Source organism: Tachypleus tridentatus, chromosome 2 (genome assembly GCF_004210375.1).
Source record: "Tachypleus tridentatus isolate NWPU-2018 chromosome 2, ASM421037v1, whole genome shotgun sequence".
In the NCBI taxonomy this organism is placed as follows: Eukaryota; Metazoa; Arthropoda; class Merostomata; order Xiphosura; family Limulidae; genus Tachypleus; species Tachypleus tridentatus.
The window spans coordinates 63,719,332-63,743,990 of record NC_134826.1 but is presented as its reverse complement, the minus strand read 5'-3'; the positions used below and the strand labels follow the sequence as shown (position 1 = coordinate 63,743,990).

General features: G+C 34.2%; 1 protein-coding gene and 1 long non-coding RNA gene across 2 annotated transcripts in view; one reads left to right on the top strand and one right to left on the bottom strand.

Annotated features, from left to right (window-relative positions):
• LOC143243992 (putative iron/ascorbate oxidoreductase DDB_G0283291) overlaps nt 1-24,659 on the top strand; it is a 55,850-nt gene that overhangs the window by 29,748 nt on the left and 1,443 nt on the right. The gene's annotated exons all lie outside the window — the stretch shown is intronic.
• Nucleotides 1-24,659, bottom strand: part of LOC143244003 (uncharacterized) — a 47,290-nt gene that overhangs the window by 21,806 nt on the left and 825 nt on the right. The window lies entirely within an intron of this gene.

The window sequence follows — 24,659 nt, the reverse complement described above, 5'->3', positions numbered from 1 at the left end:
TTACTTAAATGACATCACATAGAAACAAAACTCAGCTCTTAATATGCTAGTTTTATCCCAATGTATAGTAAAAATCTTTAACTAACAACTGCATTGTAAGTATATCAACAAATTTGTTCCTCCCTGTTATTGTCAAAAATCCTTACAATATAAGAATAATAAAAGAATTTACAAACGACATTTGAAAGTCACATGAGGAAGGAGACACATGTTATTTGAATAACAATAAGTATATAACAACAGCATCAGTAAACTGAATACTTGATTATTGATTATTGATCCATTGGAGGGCCATAAGGAACAGCTGTGATTCTCATGTTTCCTCTCACTCTTCGGCCTAAAGATATCATTACAATGACTTCGTTTAATGGGTTAGCGAAACAAATAATAAACGATAAGCCTTTCTAGTTAAAATATTTCAAGTAAACCCGTACGTAACCCGTGTTTAACAATCATTACATTAAAATAAATATTGTTAATTCATTTAGTTTACTCTTGACCATCTGACCTTAAATTATAAAAGGAAATCAACGTTCACAGTTCGTTTGAATAGTAATTACCGTTTGACTTGAATCTGTTACACAGAAACCTTTGTCTTGTAAATGAAGAAAGTACAATAAATCTAAGTTGTTTAAGTTACATATAAGTAACTAACCTCAATACAATAAAAGAGACAGCAAATACAAAAATTATCGAAAATATATTTTTCTCAGTATCCTCACCTCCACAATCGTCTTCGAACAAAAGCGTTATGGTTCAAAAATCTCTTTGTTCTCCAAAACGAGCATTTTTCACATCTCCCACAGGAGCATAATACAACATTCTGAAGGATACATCTTTTGTATTTCGTCGGTGTTTTTGACGTATCAAGAAGAAATCTTCATCTACACCTATATTTAATGTGTAAGTGTGTGTGTTTTTTCGTATAGCAAAGCCACGAAGAGCTATCTGCTCAGCCCACCGATGGGAATCGAACGCCTGATTTTAGCGTTGTAAATCCTGAGACATACCGCTGTACTAGCGGGGGGCTAATGTGTAAGAAATGTGCAAAATGGAAATATTTAATACATTGAAATATAACGATGTGAGTTTTAAAATGTACTCAATTCTTTTGTTCCAATCTTTTAAAATATTTTGTTGCACATAATTATAATTACTGAAGACAATTCAAAAGGAAACTAGAATGTGGGCAAGTTTTCATAAAAGTTCGATGACAAATTGGATTCATAGATCCAGAACTGAAAAGGTCATTTTTAAAATTATTTAAAATGTGCATAGAACAAAGACATCAACAAACTTAATGAATGTTTCTCAAAAATTAGGAACTGAATAAGTTAATTCACCTAATGCTATTGCCAGAACTTTCAAGAAACGTTCACCTAAAGCCAGATTGAATGAAATACATTCAAGACATGCTTGTCTCAATTCCGGTGCGTGTTCTTCAGATGGAAAACAAGAGTTTTCATTTGCCACTACAAATGCTTTTTTCAACTTATACTCGAAATCTTAGTATAGGCTAAGAAAGTATTTTTTTGTTTTCATGTTTTTAATGGTGCGAGTTGTCTTAGTAGCTTTGTGCAGTAAAACCTGAGTCATAAACTATATTAACCTCGTTCTTAGAACAATCTGCGCATCGTAAGATCGAAATCCTTCACGAAACATTCTCGTCTTTTTGTCGGGCAAGAATATAAGGCATTACACTACCAGATAGTGTCTGAATTTGTATGATCTTATCATGTCCCATGCTGGGATAATAAATCTTCGGATATCCAACGATAAAATCATGGGGTCGATTACACTCAGTGGACACAGCAGATAACTGTCGTCATATTTATTTATCTATCTTGATATTACGTTGAAAGTACTGTTCAGTGCTAATTTATAACTTCTTTCAAGATAAGCCCAAAGATGTACAATGAGCTATCTGTTTCTATCCAACCAGGTTATCGAAACCCGCTTTCTAGAATTGTAAGTCTGCAGACATCCTGATATGTCACTAGGAGGCGCTAATTTATAAAGCACTTCATTCGTTCTTTAACGTATTAGAAGCATAATTAATTCATTTAACACGGCCCGGCATGGCCAAGTGTGTTGAGGCGTGCTTCTCGTAATCGGAAGGTCGGGGATTCGCTTCCCCGTCGCGCCAAACATGCGCGCCCTTCCAGCCGTGGGGGCGTTACAACGTTACGGTCAATCCCACTATTAGTTGGTAAAAGAGTAGCCTAAGAGTTGGTGGTGGGTGGTGATGACTACCTGCCTTCCCTCTGGTCTTACACTGCAAAATTAGGGGCGACTAGCACAGATATCCCTCGAGTAGCTTAATGCGAAATTCAAACACAAAACAAACATACCTTTAACGTACACGGGAATAATTAGTTTCTTTACAATATTTATTTTTCCATTTTGACAGTACTGCTGTGTTTCACCGACTTTATCGAAATTCGTGTATTTGTTTTGTTTTTTCACTCAGATTTTGTAAGTTCGAATCAAAACTTGTTTTTTAAGTAAGGGAAAATTACTATAAAAACTTTAAGACATAAATTAGCGACTATTTTACTCTAAAACTGTTTTTTTCTCAAGCACCCCGATACCTATCAATATTTAAAAAATCATGCAAATGTTTTAATTCATATATGTAATATTTTTATAAATATTTTATAAAATATCGGACACGAATAGCTATCACTAGTCAAAAGCCCATGTTAATTTTAATTTGTCTATAGACTTATGCCGCTAGAAACTGAGTTTCGACAGCCGAGGTGGGCAGAGCACAGTTAGCCCTTTGTGTACCTTTGGGCTTAGTAACAAACAACAACTTAATCTAGCTATTAAAAATTATTTCAAATTATTTAGAAACATTAACTATTTTCATGAAATCAATAACTAATAACAGATCCGTCTTTGTCTCATGTTTGCCAAGTATTTCCAGCTAGAACTCATTGTTTAAAGAAGGGCCCGGCGTGAACAGGTGGGTTAAGGTGTTCGACTCGTAATCTGAGATTCGTGGGATAGAATCCCCGTCGCACCAAACATGCTCGCCCTTTCAATCGTGGGGACGTTATAATGTGACGGTAAATCCCACTATTCAAAACAAACTATAAACGAAATCTTCTACACATTAAATAATATAAAACTCAGTGTTAAAGTCGTACGTTTCACAAAGATTTTTATGGGCAAAAAACTGAAACAAATCATGCCTTTCAAAGACAAATTTAAAAGTTCTTACTATGTGTCAGATGTTAGTTTTTTACACTAAATCCACATATGTTTTGAGTGAATATTTTTATACTTATATATTAATTGTGTGTCTAAAATCCTGTATTCTTCCACTTGAAACTGATCGAGAATTTTTTTTAAATGTTAGTTGTAGCAAAACGATATCTTTAGAAATTAAGGATAATAATAATAAAACAGTTCAGTTTGTGTGATGAAAGTATTTTAATCTCGGATCTATTCTGTTACATTCGAAGTGAATATTTAGTAACAAAGAAGTCAGATAAAAAAGTTAGCTGATAAAAATAGTCTCATTTGGAAATTGTATTTTTGAGCCAGATTTCAGGGGTTATCACAATATGGTTCATTGGACGTTGACATAAAGTATTTCCTACCAGAAAAAGCCTAAGATACTGTATTGAATATGTGCAAGTTTTTGATGTCTCAGATTTTTCTACACGATCATGAAGTTTTTACTGGCACTATCTCAGTACACCATGACAGTTTTATATAGACTTGTATAATAGTGACTCTCCAGGTAATAAACGTTTCTATAATGTCTTAGAAGTCGTTGAACTTTTGTGACAAAATGATAATTGTATGCTAAAGAAATGATCTGAATGATTAGAACAACTGCAAGCGCAAGGATGGTCTTCGAGTTTATAAATTATTGCAATATGCATTGAAAGGTTTGTTTTGAATTTCGCAAAGCTACTCGAGGGCTATCTGCGCTAGCCGTCCCTAATTTAGCGCTCATTGAAAGGACTAGCATAAATCTTAAAAGGAATTAATTACCTGCAATTGTTTTATATGGCCAGTTTTATTTCTATATAAAAACTTATTTCTTGTGAACATTTTGTTTGTGAAGTTTTGTATACACATATTTAAAGGCACAGATTGACTTGTCTTCAATACAGAAAGCAACATATTCCTGCCACAGAAATATGTTATCAGGATTCTAATCTACACTAGCTAGCTACATTACATGTAACTTCTTTCAAGGTATTCATTTTTTTTTGTAAGAAAACAGTTTATTTAAGAAACGTTAGCACCTGAAAAACTGAAACAAGTGCTAGTGAAGTACATTCTTTGGTCGTTTCTTAACAACGCTTTCTTCTAAACTTACATCGTACATATCGAACACCGGTACGTTAGAAGCAAATAAGAAAAGTAAATAATTATGATTAAGTACAATAATACTATTAGGTTATTAATTCCCAACCTGAAAATCTAATTTGTAAATTACTGTTCACACACACAGAACGTGTGGACCGCTACGAACCGTGTCTATTGTATACCACAGAATCTAGCTGATGCAGTGTAAATGACTCATATTCTACTTTACTTTCACTCATTGGTTCTTAGAATTATAGCTATCATGATAAAATTAAACTGTTTTGTGTTCCTTGCATGTAATTCTGATACAGTTTTGTGACATAAATTAACATTGAAGCACATCCTTCAGAGCAAGTTAACTGGTTGCAAAAACTTTATCCAAATGTTTAAGTAAATGGTTGTATTACAATAAGCATGGAATTACATAATTAAAATATGCAAAATTATGATACACACGTGATACAATCTTTAAACTGCGTGGTTGAAGAGTGTAAAATCTAAAATCAGTTAAACTTCAATCACTATGTCGCTGGTTAACGGTTAGCAGTGGATGGACTTAAATAACTGCCTTTTCTCTTGTCTGTCATTTAAAAAGTAGGAATGAACGCGTAGATTTCCCTAACGTAGTTTTGCGCGAAAATGAGAAATCAACTGCTGTGCGTGTAGCACCATACAGGAAAACATTATCTAATTCTGTTTTGTATTTCTGAGATGGAACAAAACTAACTAGACTTTTCTAATGGACCATTTCAAACGTGATACATTTCCATCAAATCCTCCGCGAAATTTGTGAAAATATCATCCTCTGGAAGTGTTTCAATAAAACACACTTTTCTCTGGAGCTCAAAAAGTGGAGGAAAGAAACACACAAACTTGTGAACAAATAAACCAAATATGTTCTATACACGATAAAATAAGAAAATGTGTTATTATTTCGCCTACTGGCCAGTTTTCAATTTTATTGTGACTTCAACTGTACATATTTTGGGATTAGGGCGAAAAAAGGCATTTTTAAAGAAGTCATCACTGAAAACTACAAAGACAAGAATTCTGATTTCTGGGGTGTTCGATTCCCTTCGATGGACTCATGAGATAGTCCGATGTGGCTTTGCTCTGAGAAAACACACTCTGATTTCTAGACAAAATGTTAAAGTGTTGTATACCAGAAGTCAATGCTGCATTTAGGTACAGAAAACCCATACCCGTTTGTACTTCTACCCGTACCACTCTTTACGAGTTTGTTTTGTTTGTTTTGAATTTCACGCAAAGCTGCACGAAGGCTATCTGCTCCATGTTACAGTTTCATCGACTCCTTGTTCCGAATGATGAAGAACAAAACCGACGTGAAAGAAGCTCCTTTGTTTATTTCGCTTTTCCCAACGAAACATCACAGTGAAGCCACTCCACAGCACGAGCCCAACAACTACAATAAAAGCTTCGGATCATATTCATAAAAGATTTTATGGTATATTGAGGTATTAATTTATAGTATAATGAAGTATTAAGCTATTTACTTAAATGTATAATTTCTTCTGTGACAACCACAAATTTCATCATACTTAAATAAAATAATCAGATATTTTCAGTGGCGGCGACAAGGGGGGCTTGAGCCCCCCCCAAAATGAGCCAGGCTCCCTCATTCCCCCAATATTGTTTCCTACATATATTCATAAAATATGAAAAACACTTCCTCTTTTACATATACGCTTATTTTTATAAACAGATTATTTCTAATTTCTAATAATGATTTATTAATCAGAGTATGAGTTTCCAATGAAAACTGTATTGAAAACGCTGTTCAAACTAGTACACCTTTCTGAAATGTACCTTGGTATTTACATTATTATAATTTACCATCTGTACTTCATATTGATGGCATTTTGGGAAGCCCCTCCACAGTTTACCTCAGCCTCCCTCAGCCCCCCAACGAAAATATCCTGGCGCCGCCACTGGATATATAATTTCAAATTTGCCTGGTGTTTTTGTTTTACATCTGTGAAGATACACAACTAATCAGGAAATAAAGCCAGAAACAAACAGCTTGACGTGACTTGAACACTTCTAAACTGCTGTAACTCGTTGTGAATTTTACTTGAACACTTCAACACTGCTTTAAATTATTGTGCTCATTACTTGAAGACTAGTATGCTGTTGTAAAATGTTTTGGGTTTACTTGGACACTAGAACACTGGTGTAAACTGTTGTATCTTTACTTCCAAACTAGTAGGCTGCAGTAAATTGTTGTGTACTTTACTTGAGCACTTTAATGCTCTTGTAATTTATTGTGGGCTTGAACACATCTATGTTTCGGTAAATTATTGTGTTCTTCACTTGACGACTAGTATGCTGCTGTAAATTGTTGTGGGCTTTAGTTGAACACTAGTATGCTGCTTTAAATTGTTGTGGACTTTACTTGATCACTTGAACACTGCTGTAAATTGTTTTGGTCTTTACATTAACACTAGTACACTGCTGTAAATTGTTGTGTCTTTACTTGAAGACTAGTATGCTGCTGTAAATTGTTTTAGAGTTTATTTGAACATTTTTATGCTGTTGTTATTTATTGTAGTCCTCAATTTAACACTTGTACACTTATGTAAATTATTGTGGGCTTTACTTGAACACTTGTACTCTCTTGTAAATTGTTATAGTCCTCACATTAACACTAGTACATTGCTATAAATTGTTGGGTCTTTACTTCAAGCAAATGTGCTGCTGTAAATTGTTGTGGAATTTACTTGCACACTTGCATGCTAATTTAAATTGTTTTGTACTTGAACACAAGTATGCTGTTGTAAACTGTTGTGTACTTTGCTTAAACACTAGTATGCTGCTCTATGTTGTTTTGGACTTTACTTGAACAATTTACAATGCTGTAAGTTCTAGTGGTCTTTACTTGAAGAAAAGAATACTGTTTTAAATTGTTGTGGTCTTTACTTTAACTCTTTTACCCTGTTTTAAATTGTCGTTGTCTTTACTTGAACACTTTACAATGCTGTAAATTTTAGTGGTCTTTATTTGAAGAAAAGTATGCTGTTGTAAATTGTGGTGGCCTTTACTTGAAAATTATAATGCTGCTGTGAATTCTTTTGGACATTACTCGTACACTGTTGAAAATTATTGTGTTTTTTTTTAATACTTGCACACTGCTGTAAATTGTTGTGGTCTTTACTTGAACGCTTGTATGCTGCTGAAAATTGTAGTGATCTTTATTGGAACACTTTTACACTCCTGTAAGTTGTTGTAGTTTTTACTTGAACACTTCCACACTGTGGTAAGTTGTTTTGGACTTTACATTAACTCTTGTACATTGGTGAAAATTGTTGTGGTCTTTACTTGAACCCTTCTACACATTTGCAATATTTTTTAGTCTTTACTGAAACACTTATATGCTGCTGAAATTTGTTGTGGACTTTACTTGAACACTAGTACATTCATGTAAATTTTCTTGATCTTTATATTTACACTAGCACACTGATGAAAGTTGGTGCGTCCTTAAATGAAGACTGGGATTCTGCTGTAAATTGTTGTGGACTTTATTTGAACACTTGTATGCAGTTGTAATTTGTTGTTTACTTGAGCACTTGTGTACTTCTGTAAATTGTTGTGGACCTTATTTGAACACTTGTACAGTATTGTATATTTTTGTGGTTTTTTACTTGAACTCTTGTACACTGCTGTCAATTGTTTGGATCTATACTTGTACACTAATATACTGTTGTAAATTGTTGTGGACTTTGCTTGATCTCTTGCATGCTGCTCTGAGTTGTTCTTGTGGACTTGAACACGAGTATGGTGCTGTAAACTGTTGTGGACTTTATTTGAATACTAGTATGCTGCTGTAAGTTGTTTTCGACATTACGTGAACACGTAAACACTGCTGTATATTATTTGTTCTTTTCTTTAACAATAGTACTCTGCTGTATAATTTTTTTCCGTCTTTATTTCAAGAGTAGAATGCTTCTGAATTGTTGTAGTCTTAACTTGAACATTAGTATGTTCTGTAAATTGTTGTGGACTTTACTTGAAGAATTGTATGTTGCTATAAATCGTTGTGAACTTTAACACTTGTACTCTGCTGTAAATTGTTGTGGACTTTACTTGAACATTAGCACGCTGCTTTAAGTACTCGGGGACTTTAACATTTATACACTGCTATAAATTGTTGTGGACTTTAGTTGAACATTTGTATAATTCTGTATATTGTATATATTCTGTCTTAAGTATTTACTTGAAGGCTAGTATGCTGCTGTAAATTGCTTTTTACTTCACTTCAACCCTAGTACACTGGTGTAAATTGTTGTGGTCTTTACTTTAAGACCAGTAAGCTGCTGTATATTGTTGTGGTAATTCTTGAACACTAGTGTACTGCTCTAAATTGTTGTGGTTTTTACTTGAACACTTCTATGCTCCTGAAAATTGTTGTGGATTTTACATAAACACTTCTATGCTCCTGGAAATTGTTGTGGTTTTTACATGAACGCAAGTATGCTGCTGTAAATTGTTTTGAACGTTACTTGAACACTTGTAAACTTTTGTAAATTGTTGCAGTTTTTACATGAACACTTTAACATTGCTTTAAATTTTTATGGATTTTACATGACACTTGTTCACTGCTGTAAATTGTTGTCTATCTTAATTTAACTCTTGTGAAACTGTTTTTTTTTTAATTTCGCACAAAGCTACACGAAGGCTATCTGCGCTAGCTGTTCATAATTTTGCAGTAAAGGATAGAGGGAAGGCAGCTAGTCATTATTACCCACTGCCGACTCTTGGGCTACTCTTTTCCAACGAATATTGGGATTGACCGTCACATTATAACGCCCGCACTGCTGAAAGGGCGAGTACATTTGTTCGATGGGGATTCGAACACGTGTTCTTCAGATTACTGGTCGAACGTCTTCACCCAACTTCCATTCCGCTCTTTTATGCACTGCGGCTAAGTTGTTGAACACTTGTATCCCTCATGTAGCTTTGCGCTAAATTTAAACCAAATCTCTCTCCAATGAAGATAAATAAAGCCGGCCACCAAACACTAGATGTTTAGTTTTATATATATATTTTATAAATATTTCTATATAATTATATTTAAAAAAAATTGGACCATTGTAGACAATATATGAACACTGCCCTGAAAGGGGCCGGAGAAAGTGTGGGTTACTCTGGCCATCAGGCACCACAACTTCATCATAATAGTAGCTGGGAATTGAAGTTAGGGGTAGAGGAAGAGGTTTCTTGCAACTGACCATCCTGGATATATAATTACGAACATACCCTAATACCATTAAAGAAGAAGCAAGCTCTTGTATTTCCGTAATACTTTTAGGTCGAAAATCAACCAATACCGTATACAGGCAATTCTAAGAAAAGAAAATATTTAAATAACGCCTTAGAAAATAAATAACTACTGTGTCCAGAAAATGCTTTCTTGCAGTTTTATTTAACATGTTTGTCGTGAAGTGTCCTTGTAAACAAGTAAAATCTATATTAAATGAGCCTGTGCTTGAATTTAGCAAATATTACCTTTGAGCTGACACTCTAGGGCGTAGTACAGTGGCAACTTCGGGGGGGGGGGTCGCCAATTTGATGTCACATAATTAGGAATTATGGCTTACATGTTCTCAGGAGGGAGCGCGAAAACAGACTTTGTCCCTGGGCGCTGAAAACCCTAGCTACGCACTGCTAGTGTAATATTTGAAACGAAACTGTTTAAAATCCTTGAAACACGTATTTTCGTACGACAGGACCAAATAACGAAGATAACGGGCCACTATAAGTCAAGTAAACATCCACGTGTTTGTTGAATGCTTTTGTAATCACTTCTGTTTTAGTGGTCATGATTTTTTAGGGTATTCATTGTTAAAAATTTAATTTCTCTCATAAATTTTGTAGTGAGGCTCACGATCCTTAAAATAAGGAAAGATCAAGTCTTTATTACAAAATTTTATAACATGTATCACACTTGAACTTTAAAGTTTTTTCTACAAAATACATTTTCGATTGATGCGTTTATCATGGTTGAGGTACTTGACTCGTAATCCAAGGGTCGCGGGTTCGAATCCCAATCACACCAAACATTCTCGCCCTTTCAGTCGTGGGGGCATTATTGTGTGGTTGTCAATCTCTCTATTCGTTGGTAAAAGAGTAGCCCAAGAGTTGGCGGTGGGTGATGATGACAAGCGGCAATCCCTCTAGTCCAACAGTGATGAATTAGGGATGACGAGCACAGATAACGTTCGTGCAGCTTTTAGCGAAATTCAAAAACAAACAAACTTTTGTTGACAGAAATATGAAGTAACTTTTAAAAATTTATTCTCACTTCCGTCAGGAGAAGGTCTCATGGGCTAGAAATAATATTTTATAATAAAACCTTAATAGAGAAATAATTTTCATCCACTGAGCTTTTCTTTGTTGTACTGATTCTGTCAAATAATTAACCCTAGAATTACCAGCAAGGTTTGTATGTTCTGTTTGTATTTGCCACCGCCCCCAGTGGCTCAGCGGTATGTCTGCGGACTTACAATACTAAAATCCAGGTTTCGATATCCGTGGTGGGAAGAGCACAGATAACCAATTGTGTAGCTTTGTGCTTAATTCAAAATAACAAAAAAAAACAACAAATATTTATTTACAGAATGGCGTATGGGTTTTTTTTTACGTGTAATAGTTCGAGGTTTTCGAATGGCATAAAAATTACACAAAACATGTAAATAAAAATATAAAAAAAACAAATACTGTTGTTATTCCCAATGATTTTCCATTGGAGTCCAAAATGTGTCGTACGTAGAAAATTCTATGCTTTCACTTATCTTTGGGTCAATTATTTACGCTGGGCGTTGTAACACGGAATAGCAAAATGACTTCGCATGATACGACATGCAGACCCCACCATTAGTGAACTATATAAAGATAAGATAATTATTTAACAATAAGAAAGTATTTAAATGCTGAACAGAGTAAAATATCTGAGCATACCTGAAATCTACGTGGATGAAAACTATACAAAAACAAATTTCATAAAATTTATTTTATCCTGCAAGTGTATAGAAGGAGGTAAGAAAGAAACATGATGTTGATATCTGTATTGACAAACGTTGTCCATCTGTCTCCCTGTGTGGTACTTATTGCCTAAACCAATATTTACAGAACATACTACTGGGAGGGTAGGGGAGGACTGCGATGAGTGAATTAAAAGTCAAATTGCAACTAATCTATAGTATTTTTAATGTGCACATTTTTTGTGTTTGATTGCTTTGAGTTCAACACAAAGCTAGGAAGGAGAATACCAGTTGTTTTTTTCCATCGCGTATATCGAAACCTGGTTTCCAGCGTCATAAGTCCACAGGCATGCCGCTGTTCAGCCTCATGTGGATATTTTGTCTGTTTTCAGGTAAGCGCAAAGCTACATAATTGATTGTCTCTCCTCTCAAAACGAGCATCGAAACGCGGTTTTTAGCGTTATTAATCCAACAACTTACTGTTGTGCCGCTAGGGGCTTCATGTCGATACCGTAAAGATTTCCTAAGCACGTCAGTGTTTTAAAAATTGCAAGAGAGGGCTCTGATTTTGCTTGTATTTTTGTTATAAAAAAACGGAGGCCTGGCATGGCCAAGCGCGTAAGGCGTGCGACTCGTAATCCGAGGGTCGCGGGTTCGTGCCCGCGTCGCTCTAAACATGCTCGCCCTCCCAGCCATGGGGGCGTATAATGTGACGGTCAATCCCACTTTTCGTTGGTAAAAGAGCAGCCCAAGAGTTGGCGGTGGGTGGTGATGACTAGCTGCCTTCCCTCTAGTCTTACACTGCTAAATTAGGGACGGCTAGCACAAATAGCCCCCGAGTAGCTTTGTGCGAAATTCAAAAACAAACATATAAAAAACGGAAATATAAATATAAGCTTTATATTCACACCGATCCACATAAAATATGACACGTATTTTTCTTATTATTTATTTATTATTATTACCATTATAGGTTCCATTGCATTTTTCTCAATTTCACAATTTTAACAGTCGTTATTCGATGTAAAAAATATTTTAAATTAAATTTTAGTTTCTTCCTCTGCTCTCGTCTTAAGATTGGTTATTATTGCGGCTGACGTGATTGTTAGGGCTTTCGACTAACAACTGGGATTAAGGTCTAAAAGAAAAACAAATAAATTGTTTATAGCTTGCCCCATGATACATGAACTTGTGTTCCGTTGAAGTGGTATGGTGTACGAATACGTAAATACAGTGGATTCGTACCACTGATAAGCTGCACCAGTGTCGGTAAATGAAACCACAGTCACATCAACTTACACAGAAGTAAACGCATTCCAAAACGAGAGGCGATGTCGATCTTTTTTTTTTTTCTCATGGTTTCCGAAAAGTCAGAGATTTAGACTAATAATGATTCTCACTTTATATTGATTTCACTACCCGTAAAAACTCACCATGTTATTTTTCTTTTTTCACGACTCCAGAAGATGAAAAGTAATTTTAGATACTAGGCCGCTATAATATTAATTACTACGTGGTCTGGTTCGTATGTCATCGTATGTGAAAAAATCAACGACATTGCACAGTAAACAATATTTAAAAAAATGTTGATTAACGTAAAGTTTAGGGACAACAAGTAAGCTATTGGTACATTTCGGTTGTTTCATCCTCTAAGCCAAACTAAAACTATTAACTTCAAAAAATATATTATCATTTATGTATTTATCAAGATTTCTTTTAAACTCACTCAAATGTATTGTTTTTAAAATATTTGAAGTTAACCCATTCCACAAGGCAACCATCCTGTTAGAAAAAATAAAATTGTCTTCAGGTAAAACAGATTCTACCTTGACTAAATCTACATTTGTATCCCATAGTTCTATAATTATCGATGTTAGGTACGAAAAATTTGATTCATCAACATCATCAATTCCTTTTACAATCTTAAAAATGTAATTCAGATCCCCTCTAACTCCAACCTTAACACCTTGTCGGGCCCGACATGGCTGGGTGTATAATGCACTTTACTCGTAATCCGAAAGTCGCTGATTCGAATCCCCATCACATAAAACATTCTCGCCATTTCAGCAGTGGGGTCTTTATAATATGACCTTCAATCCCACTATTCTTTGAGAAAAGAGTAACCCCAGAGTTGGCGGTCGGTGGTGATGACTAGCTAGCTGCCTTCCCTCTAGTCTTACACTGTTAAATTCGGGACGGCTAGCGTAGATGGCCCTCGTGTAGCTTTGCGCGAAATTCAAAACAAACTATCACTCACATGACAACCCCTCCATTCGAAGTACCATTTTATTAACACTCTTCTGAAACCTTTTCAACAATTCAATGTCTTTCCTAAGGTAATGATCCCAAGACTGAACACAATATTTCAAATGTAAACTAATCATTAATCTTTATAATAAAATTATTTACACTTGTATTCAGTATTTCTATATATACAACCTAAAATCATGTTTATCCTATCACATTTCTTAGAAAAACTGATCAAGCATTGCACCATTTTTCTCATGATACAGTTAAGGTTATTTCCATCAAAATTTTACTTATAATTAAAGTATTAAAATCCACATAGTACATCTTGAATTTATCATAATTAAAACCCAGCTTCCATTTATTTGTACAACTCACTAAATGATCTAAATCCGTTTGTAAAGAAGCAACATTCTCTTCACAGCCAGCAACACCAAAGACGTTAACATCATTATAAATTCAAGTAATTTATTGGCCATTCCATCATTTATTTTACTAATTTAAATCAAAAAGAGCAGTAACCTTAACACTAACACCTGAGGTACCCCACTTTTGATATTAATCGAGTTTGAGTAAACACCATTTATAAAACCCTTTGTTTCATCCATCAAGTCACTGTTCTATCTGATAAATTAGCTGTACTCTTCCCACCACAAGTACCGAAACACAGTTTCCAGCGTTATAAGTCCGCAAACATCCCTAATTTTGCAGTGTAAGACTAAAGGGTAGGCAGCTGGTCATCATCACCCACTGCCAACTCTTGGGCTACTCTTTTACCAACGAATAGTGGAATTGACGGCTGAAAGGACGAGCATGTTTTGTGCGACGGAGATGCGAACCCTTGACATCGGATTACGAGTCGAACGTCTTAACTCACCTGACCATTCAGGGCCCCCTACTGAACTAATCCCACTACCCAGCTAACCTTCACATTCTTATATATTAATTTAAGCCTAGATTTAACCCTAGTGATCGATTGAAAATTCATATTCAGTTATTATTTGGCATTATCTTTAACTGATTTTATCAACCCCTTGAACTTATAACTGAGTTCCTTTGACTCACTCATCCCTGTATAGTTCACACCTACGTGTATAAACATGGCTCCAAGTCTTGTGAATAAACTTTTGATAACCTCTCAAAGCGCCATCATCTTCGTAATAGTCTATCTAATTCCTTATATGTTTAATTTCGATATTTTAGTAGCTTTTCTACTGATTTTTAGTCACTCTAGTTTAAAACAATACATGAAATAAATAATTTTATTACGAAAGTTGAAATATATATATATAAAGATATATATCCCTGTAAACATGTTATAAAAGTAAATATTTAGCATGATTTATATTAACCTATTTAGATGTGTATAAATAATCCCGTATATTAACTTTGCTGCTTTATAACTATGTAATTTACGTCTTCTACCTGCTTTATTTGGATGTCTCCATAAAATCTAAACACACACTAAATTGTTGCTTGAGATAAACTGATCGAATACTGCTGTACATATTAAATATTGCTATAACAGCTGATCATAATACAATGGATTCTATTTACTTTGTAAATTAAACCAAAAACTTTTACAAACTCTCAAATCAATAAGTCTTATTTGCACTGTTATTCTCGTCACAGCAATACAAGAACTCTGATCTTTGGATTGACCAATTACGACAGTGCTCTTGTGCGATATGATCTAGAATTGATACATATCGTATCATTTGGAAGGAAATCAAATCACGAGGAAAGCGACGAAATTAAACGTTTTACTGCCCTCTAGCTTGAGAAACTGTTACTAGAGATAAGTCAATCACCTATTTAAGGCAGTTACAATCGACAATTTAGGGAATACATTGATTTACAGCGTTAATACTGTAACACAGGCCACTGAGCAACCTGATTGTAACACAGGCCACTGAGCAACCTGATTGTAACACAGTCTAGAGATAAGCAAAATGTTCGAACTGGAAATAAACGTGTTTGTTAATAATGGAAAACATTTCTATAATTGATATGCAAGAAATCGGTAAGTGAACAATTTGTTTATTAATATCCTGTAATAGTAACGAATGTGTCATATTACATTCACAATAAATTATATTATTAGTTACTGGTCCAGGAGAAATTTTTTTGTAAGAAATGCGTATAACACTATTTCAATTATTCATTCTCTCTTGTTCGCCATTGCTTAGTGTTTATGATGTCCTTTGTCGAGATACAACAAACAAAACCTTAAATGGAATTTTGTGTTTTATTATAGCAAAGCTACATCAGGCTAAATGCTGAGTCCATCGAGGGGAATCGAACTCCTAATATTAGCGTTGTAAATCCGAAGACTCATTGCGGTACTAGCGGGAGATCCTTAGTCGGTATAAAACATGGTGAAGATTAATATTTTATTAAATATTAATTGAAACTCAGTGTATTGCCTGGTCTTTGAGGTGAAAGATTTTTTTCCCTTCATTTTAACTTAACAAATTAACGTTTACACTTTCAGGTGTGCAGATACAAGGAGAACCAACCTTTAAAAAGGGATGTATTTTTGATAAGTGTGGACCATTTCTTATAGAGCAACCTTAACCTAACCTGCATTTCGAATTAAGAATGCAATATTAGGTAAAACTGTTTTGTTTTCATATGATTCATCAACTTCATTATAAAAGAAACAAAATCTATAAAATCATAACAAAATGACTTTTGTATAATTTTTCAAAGTATCCTCACCTCAATTCCCCCAGAATCATCTTGGACAAGAACGTTATGTTTCCAAATCTGTATGTTCTCCAACACGAGCAATATTACGATTTTTTATATCTCCCACAGGAGGATAATACAACATTCGGAATGATCCACTTTTAACTTCTTGGTATCAAGAAGAAATCTTCAGCTACACCTGATTTTAATGTGAAATAAATGTGCAAATAGGGAACTATTTATTACATTAAAATATAAAGACAAGAATAATAAAATGTGCACAATTATTTTATTCTAATCTTTTAAAATATTTTTTGCACGTAATTATAATTACTGAAAACAAACAAAAAAAGAAACTGGAATGTTGTCAAGTTTCAATATAGTACGATGAGAAATTGGATCCATAGATCCATATCTGAGAAGAATGCTTTCAAAATGTACATAACTCACCTAAAGCTATTACCATAACCTTTAGGAAATGGATAGATAAAGTCAGAATCGCTGAAATATATTCAAGACATGTCTGTTTCAATCCCGGTGTATGTTCTTCAAGTGGAAAATAAGAGTTTTCATTTGTCACTGCAATAGCAACTTTGATTTCATGATCGACATCCGGATCAATTTAAGGTGTAGAAAAATTATACTTATTCTATGTTTTCAAAAACACACAAGAAAAGTTATGGATTAACTCTAAATTAACCTGAAAACTGGCTATAGAAATGGAAATGAATATACTTAAAGATCTGAAAATGAGATCTTTAAAATCTATGAAATCAGATCGAGAGAATATTTTGAAATTAAAACAAAAAATAATATGAAACCAATTATATTATTCCATTGGAAAATCTCTATATCAAAACTGTTTGTTATTAAGCACAAAGCTACACAATTGGTTATATCTGCTGTATCGACATCAGCACGGGAATCGAATCTCTGCTTTTAGCGTTTTAAGTCTTCGGATTTGCTGGTAAACCACTGGAGGGGAAGGGCAGGGGCAATCCAATTTTGTGAAGATCAGTTTTAGTGTCAGTCGTTTTGTGTTCATATTCCAACATTCCATAGCTGTTATTAGAGAAACATCTGAAGACAAACCATATAAAGTGACGTACAGATTATCTATGTTTACATAAAAGTTAGTGACGTATAGATAATATATGTTTATATAATTTAGATTTATTCAACAACATGTCTCTTTTATGTATTATTGTTTGCACAATAGTATTAAGATAATGATATAATAATAAAGAATCAAGACGAAAATGGTATAAAATGGTAAACAGGTGCTGAAATATAAAGAGTTAAAAGCCAACAAGCTACATGTTAAATAACTATTTATTTATTTGAAACTTATTCGTCAAGACTGGGGACCTGAAGACGAACTTACTACTGTATGAGAACCTCACGCCCAACTTATAACACTTTCGTAATGGTATTAATATAAAATAAATCAGTACTTCTTATCTGACGCGCAAAACACGATACATATTATCTATCAGGCTGTTCTTGTTATATTAGTCCCATCTTCAGTTTGTTTACTGAATTGAACCTCGAATTTTAGCGTTGTAACTACGTAAAACCTTTTAGTAAATTTTTGTTGGTTTATTTTGTAATAGGGTTAATAGAGAAAATGTTAATAGAGAAAAAATTAAGAAGACTTAACTGTTGGAACAGATTGTAATTGATAGCACTTCAGTTGTGTGGAAAGGACCAATTTACTTCTACAAATATGAGAAGAAAATTATTCCAAAGAACCGAAATAGACGTATAGAGGTTGTAGTGTAAAACAAGTGCATGTTGTACCTTTGTGTTTACGTGAAACTAAAATTAACTGCTAAATTTCTGTTATTTTTAAGACTTAGAACTTCGAGACTATAGAGTATTATCTGTTGTTGGTTTCTTTTGCGCCTCTCACCACAGTGGCACAGCGTTATGTCTGCGAATTTACATCGCTAGAAACCGGAATTAGATTCCAGTGGTGAGAAGACCACAGATGACCCATTGTATAGCTTTGGGCTTAATTTCAAAACAAATTTTCTTTTGCATCGGATCTTTAAGTGTCGTCAAATTAAATACGTTACGCTGATGTGTTAGTTTGTTCATTGTTGAGCAAAGAGCTACAAAATAGGCTGTTCGAGTTGTACTCATCTAAGGTATCACAATTCGATTTTTAACGTCATAAGCTTTCAGACTTATCGCTGATTTCTTTAAAGAGGAATGAGGCTGATAATATTCTGTTAATATTAAGTCGCTTGTTTTATAAATGTGAAAATTTATCAGCACAAATGGCCTTAAGCTGACTCGTGCAATGACATCCCAGTTCTTAAACTATAACAGCATGGCTAGAATGCTCGACTTGCGATCTGCGGCTCGCGGAATCGAACCCTCACACCAGATATATTCACTTTACAATCGCAGGAACATTCTAATGTATTCTACCTTGAATTCTAAAATGAACCAATATCAAGTACTGAAAGAATTTCGCCTCTTTTTACATCTACTTATTTTTTAAATTATGGTTTAACTCATAGCTCACATCATAATTTCTTCTAATAATCAAACATATGAAACTATTTCCCAATACAAATGTAGACAAATCTTGCATTATTTTTGAACTTACTGTTCATTCTCTCCATTAACATAACCATCTATAACAGTGTAATTTCGGCTGTACTTGAGATAATCTTTGGATTTCTTATGTATATAGGATATCTTTGAAAACACAGATCAGCCAATGTTAGTTTTGTTTTAAACACACAATAAAAAAATGGACAGTTTTTTATCTTTCACACAAATAAACATAAAAATATTATTAAACCCATACAACCCAACGAGCCAGTTGAGTACACTCTGTACATTCGGGTCAGTCGTGATAGATACATTTACTAAACACCTAAAATGCCAGTCAAAGTTATCTAAATCTATCGTAAATATTAAAATACAACATTAGAGAAACCATTTATTTCATCATCAGTTCTAGTGCAGTTGTTCGGTGCATCAGAGACTGTTACATTAGAACAGGAAAACATAATAAATTATTTGCATAATCACGCAACCTTGACATCTCCAAACAATTATTTCTAACCAAAACATTCTTACACTACTTCACGATGTTATGGACAAATTGTACACTGATGAAAGTTTGGGCATTAGTTGAACACTAACATGCTGCTCTGAGTTGTTGTGGAGTTGAACACCAGTATGCGGCTGTAAATTGTTGTGGACTTTACTTGAACACTTGTACATTACTGTATATTGTTGTGATCTTTATTTTAACACTAGTAAGCTGCTGTAAATTGTTGTGGACTTTACTTGAACACTTGTATGCTGTTGTAATTTGTTGTGAACTTGAACACTTGTATACTTATTTAAATTGTGGGCCTGACTTAAACACTTGTACTGTGATGTAAACTGTTTGACATCGCTTCAACTCCGGCACACGACTGTATATTGTTGTGGTATTTACTTCAATACATGTATACTTATGTAAATTGTTGTGTACTTTACTTGAACACTTGTAACCAGCTGTAACTTGTTGTGGTCTCGACTTGAAGTCTAGTATGGTGCTGTAAATTGTGGTATACTTTACTTGTACACTAGTATGCTGCAGCAAGTTTTTGTGATTTTACTTAAACACTTGTACACTGCTGTAAATTGTTGTGGTGTTTACTTGAAGACTAGTATGCAGGTGCAAGTTATTAGGGACTTCTCTTGAACACTAGTATGCTACTGTAAATTGATGAGTACTTCACTTGAACACTTGTATGCTGTTGTAATTTGTTGTGGTCTTCGCTTAAAAAATCTTGTACACTGCTGTATGTTATTGTAAACTTTACTGGAACACTTGTACACTTATTTATAAACTTTAACACTGCTGTATTTTTGTTGTTGTCTTTACTTGAAAACCTGCATGCTTCTCAAAATTGTTGTCGACTTTACTGGAATACTTGTTCACTGCTGTAAATTGTTGTGTTCATCTTGAACACTAGTATGTTGCTGTAAATTATTGTGGACTTTACTTGAACACTTTTATGCTGCTGTAAACTGTTGTGGTCTTAAACAATTGTTTACTTCTGGACATTTTGTGTACTTAACTTGAACAGTTGTACACTTCTCCAAATTGTTGTGGACTTTACTTGAACACTTTTATGCTGCTGTAAACTGTTGTGGTCTTAAACATTAATATACTACTGTACATTTTTGTTTACTTCACTTGAACACTTCTGGGAATTGTTTTGGACGTTAAATGAACATTGCTGCATATTGTTGTGGACTTTACTTGAAGACTAGTATGCTTCTGTAAATTGTTGAGGAATTTACTTGAATTTGTATGCTACTATAAACTGTTTTAATCTCTACTTGAATACTTGTGCACTGCTGTATGTCTTTACTTGAACACTCGTATGCTTCTCTAAATTGTTGTAGACTTTACTTGAGATCTAGTATGCTGCTGAAAATATTTCGGGACTTAAACGCTCGTATGCTGCTGTAAATTTTTGAGGAATTTACTTGAACACTTGTATGTTGCTGTAAATTGTTGTGGTCTTTACATGAACACTAGTATGCTGCGGCAAGTTATTTGTGACTTCACTTGAAAACTAGTATGCTACAGTGAATTGTCGAGTACTTTACTTGAACTCTTGTATGCTGTATTAATTTCTTGTAGTCTTTACTTAAAAACTTGTACACTCCTGTAAAGTATTATGGTCTTTACTTAACACTAATACACTGCTGTAAATTGTTGTGTCTGTACTTAAAGACTACAATGCCAAATATTTTTGGACATTACTTGAACACTTATACACAGCTGAATATTGTTGTAGTCTCTACTTGAAGATTAGTAATATTCTCTAAATAATGGAGGACATTATTTCAACTCTAGAATGTGTTATAACGTTTGTGGGCTTTACTTGAATTTTTATATGCTGCTGTCAATTGTTGAGGACTTTACTTGAGTACTTGTATGCTGCTCTAAATTTTTGTCCACTCTACTTGAACTTCTCTAAAGTGCTTTAAGGTGTTGTTGGTATTTTTTACCAGCGAACACGTTCTGAAAATATTCATGGACAAGTTTATATTGGTTTACACTCCAAATGTGGGTAAATATAGATCATCTGTACGTCACTAACTTTATAGGTAAACATAGAACATCTGTACATCATTAACTGCATAGGTAAACACAAATCATATGTCCTGTCCGTCACTAAATTTGTAGGTAAACATAGATCAACTGTACGTCACTAACATTTTTTGTAAACATAGATCATCTGTTCGTCACTAACTTTTAAGTAAATATAGATCATATGACCGTCATTACCTTTGTTGGTAAATATGGATCATCTCTCCATCACTAACTTTATAGATAAACATAAATCATCTGTTCATCACTAACTTTATAGGTAAACATAGATAATCCGTAAGTCACTAACTCTGAAGGGATACAAAAATAATCCGTACGTCACTAAGTTTATAGGTAAACAAAGGTCATATGTACGTCACTAACTTTATAGGCAAATATAGATTATCTTTCCCTTACAGACTTTTTATGCAAACACAGATCATCGAAACGTCACTCACTTTTTGCGTAAATATAGATCATATTTCCGTCACTAACTTTTTATGTAAACAGAGATCATCTGTCCCTGACTAACTTTATACGGTTTGTTTTCAGAGGCTTCACTAATAATGGTTGTGGAATGTTGGAATATGAACATAAAATTTCTGACACTGAAAACTAACTGATCTCTAAAAAATTGGAGTGCCCTTCCTTCTCCCCGTTAGTGGTTCACAGAATATCCGAAGTATTACAATGCTAAAAAAAGAGTTTCGATACCCGTAGTATGGTCAATACAGCAGAGATAGCTAATTGTGTAGCTTTGCTCTTAATAACCAACAGTTTTGGTACATAGATCTTGCAATGTAACGACATAAAGTTTCAAGTTATTTCTTATGTTTAATTTTAAATTATTCCCTCCATCCGAATTCATAGATTATAACTTGCTTTTCTCAGACTATAACAATTTCTTTAAACAATAATATCCATACATAAACCTGGTTTAAATAATATTTTGATATTTAGGTGAATGTTTCCAGATTGTTAGCTTTTAAAATCCAACTTTCTTGCAAATATTACACTTCCTCTTAAACCAGCAATTCAAATATAATTCGTTTTTAGGCCTGTAGGTGTATTTATTTCCATTTCTCAAGGTAGTTTTCAGCTTAATTCAAAGTAACTCGACTGTTTTCCTGGTGTATTATTCAAAATGTAGAAAACTGTAAAAGATAAATATAATTTTTTTACACCTTAGTCTCCACCCAGATGTCCAGTATGAGATAAAAGAGTCTTTCGCAGTAAGAAATGAAAATTCTTGTTTTCCATCTGAAGAACACGCACCGGGATTGAGACAAGCATGTCATGAATGTATTTCATTCAATCTGACTTTAGCTGAACGTTTCTTGAAAGTTCTGGCAATAGCATTAGGTGAGTTAACTAATTCAGTTCCTGATCTTTGAGAAACATCCATTAAGTTTGTTGATGTCTTTGTTTTATGTACATTTTAAATGATTTTATTAACATTCTTCTCAGATCTGGATCTGTAGATCTAATTTGTCATCGCACTTTTATGAAAATTTGCCCACATTCTATTTTTTTTTGTCTTCAGTACAATCTTCAGAAGATTGAAACGAAGAAATTGAGTACGTTTTATTATTAATAGTTCCCTATTTTGACATTTCTTACACATTAACTACAGGTGTAGAGGAAGATTTCTTCTTGAAACGTCACAAACACCGACGAAATACAAAAGATGTATCCTTCCGAATGTTGTATTATCCTCCTGTGGGAGATGTGAAAAATCCTCATGTTGCTCGTTTTGGAGAACATACAGATTTTGGAACCATAACTTTCTTGTTTCAAGACGATAGTGGTGGAATGGAGGTGAGGATACTGAGACAAAAATTACATATGTATTATAATTGTATACAAGCTGTTTGTGTTCTGTTGAAGTTGATTAAATTATATAGAAACTCAACTATTTCACTTAATATTACATTATTAGTTCACAAGACAGGTCAGCTGTAAAAGAAATGGTCCACACTTTCCAAATATTCAGTCCGTTACTTTAAACACGTCAAAGGGCATCACATGAACTGAGCTGAAAATATCCACACCATGGAAATAAACATTTCTTAGGGTCAGTTGGTCAACTTACAAACAAACAGTTTCCTCGAGAGGCTTAGCGTTCATTATTTTGTTTTTCCGACCCTATCGGGCGAAGTCCTTGTAAGATCATCTATAGACCTAAAGATGGAGACATAATAAAGACCGTGACTTGTTCTCTTCTGTTGTGTCTCTCGTTAGATCAACGACAGACATGTAGACTATTAAAGCTAGAATTTGGTCCCAGAACCCCGACGTTTGCATTGCGCATTTGGCATTTTTATTTTGAAACAAACGAAACCATAATTCTTGTTGCGATTCTAGACCTGTGTGCTTATATATACTGCTGGCCAAAATCTTAAGACCAATGAACATAAAAATATATTCATTTTGCATTGTTAGACTCAAAAGATGAAAATAAGAAAAAAGAAAATAAAAATAAAAAACTTTTTAGTTTTTAATAGGGTAAATATGAACACTATGAAATTGGCCTTAATACTAGCTGGTCAAAAGTTTAAGACCATACCAAAAAAAAGTCCTAAACAAGGTAGAAAATGCCCAACAAGAGGTCTCAGTAGTGAGTTGCACAGCCGTCATTGCGAATGACTGCAAACATTCGATTTGGTATGGTTGATATAAGCGTTTGCAAAAGGCTGGCTGGAACGTTATTCCAGGTGGTGAAAATGGTTTCACAAAAATCATGCACTGTTTGGAATTGACGTCCAATTCTATAGACTTCCCTTGCCATCCACCCCTAATCATTTTCAATGGAGTTCAGTTCGAGCGAACACGCTGGATGGTCTAAAGGAATCAAGTTATTCGCCATTAAAAATTCCTTTGTGTTGCGGGCATTGCGGATTGCAGCGTTGTTTTGCTGAGAGATCCAGTCATTTTCACATAAGCAAGGGCCTTCAGTCAATAAGAATGCTGACTCGAACATGCCAATGCAGCCAGCTGCTGTTTGACTCCCCTGTATAACCTGAAGCTCCATTGTTCCATGGAAGGAGAAAGCACCTAAGATCATAATGAAACATCCTCCACTGTGTCGTGTAGAAAATGTCTCTGGTGGGATATCCTTATAATGCCAGTAACGTTGGAAGCCATCTGGATCATCCAGGTTAAATTTTTTCTCATCAGACAACACAATCTTCTTCCACTTTTCTACGTCCCATGTTTAGTGCTTCTGAGCAAAGTTTAACCGTAGATGCTGTCTTATTGTTCTTGAGCTGCATTCTGCG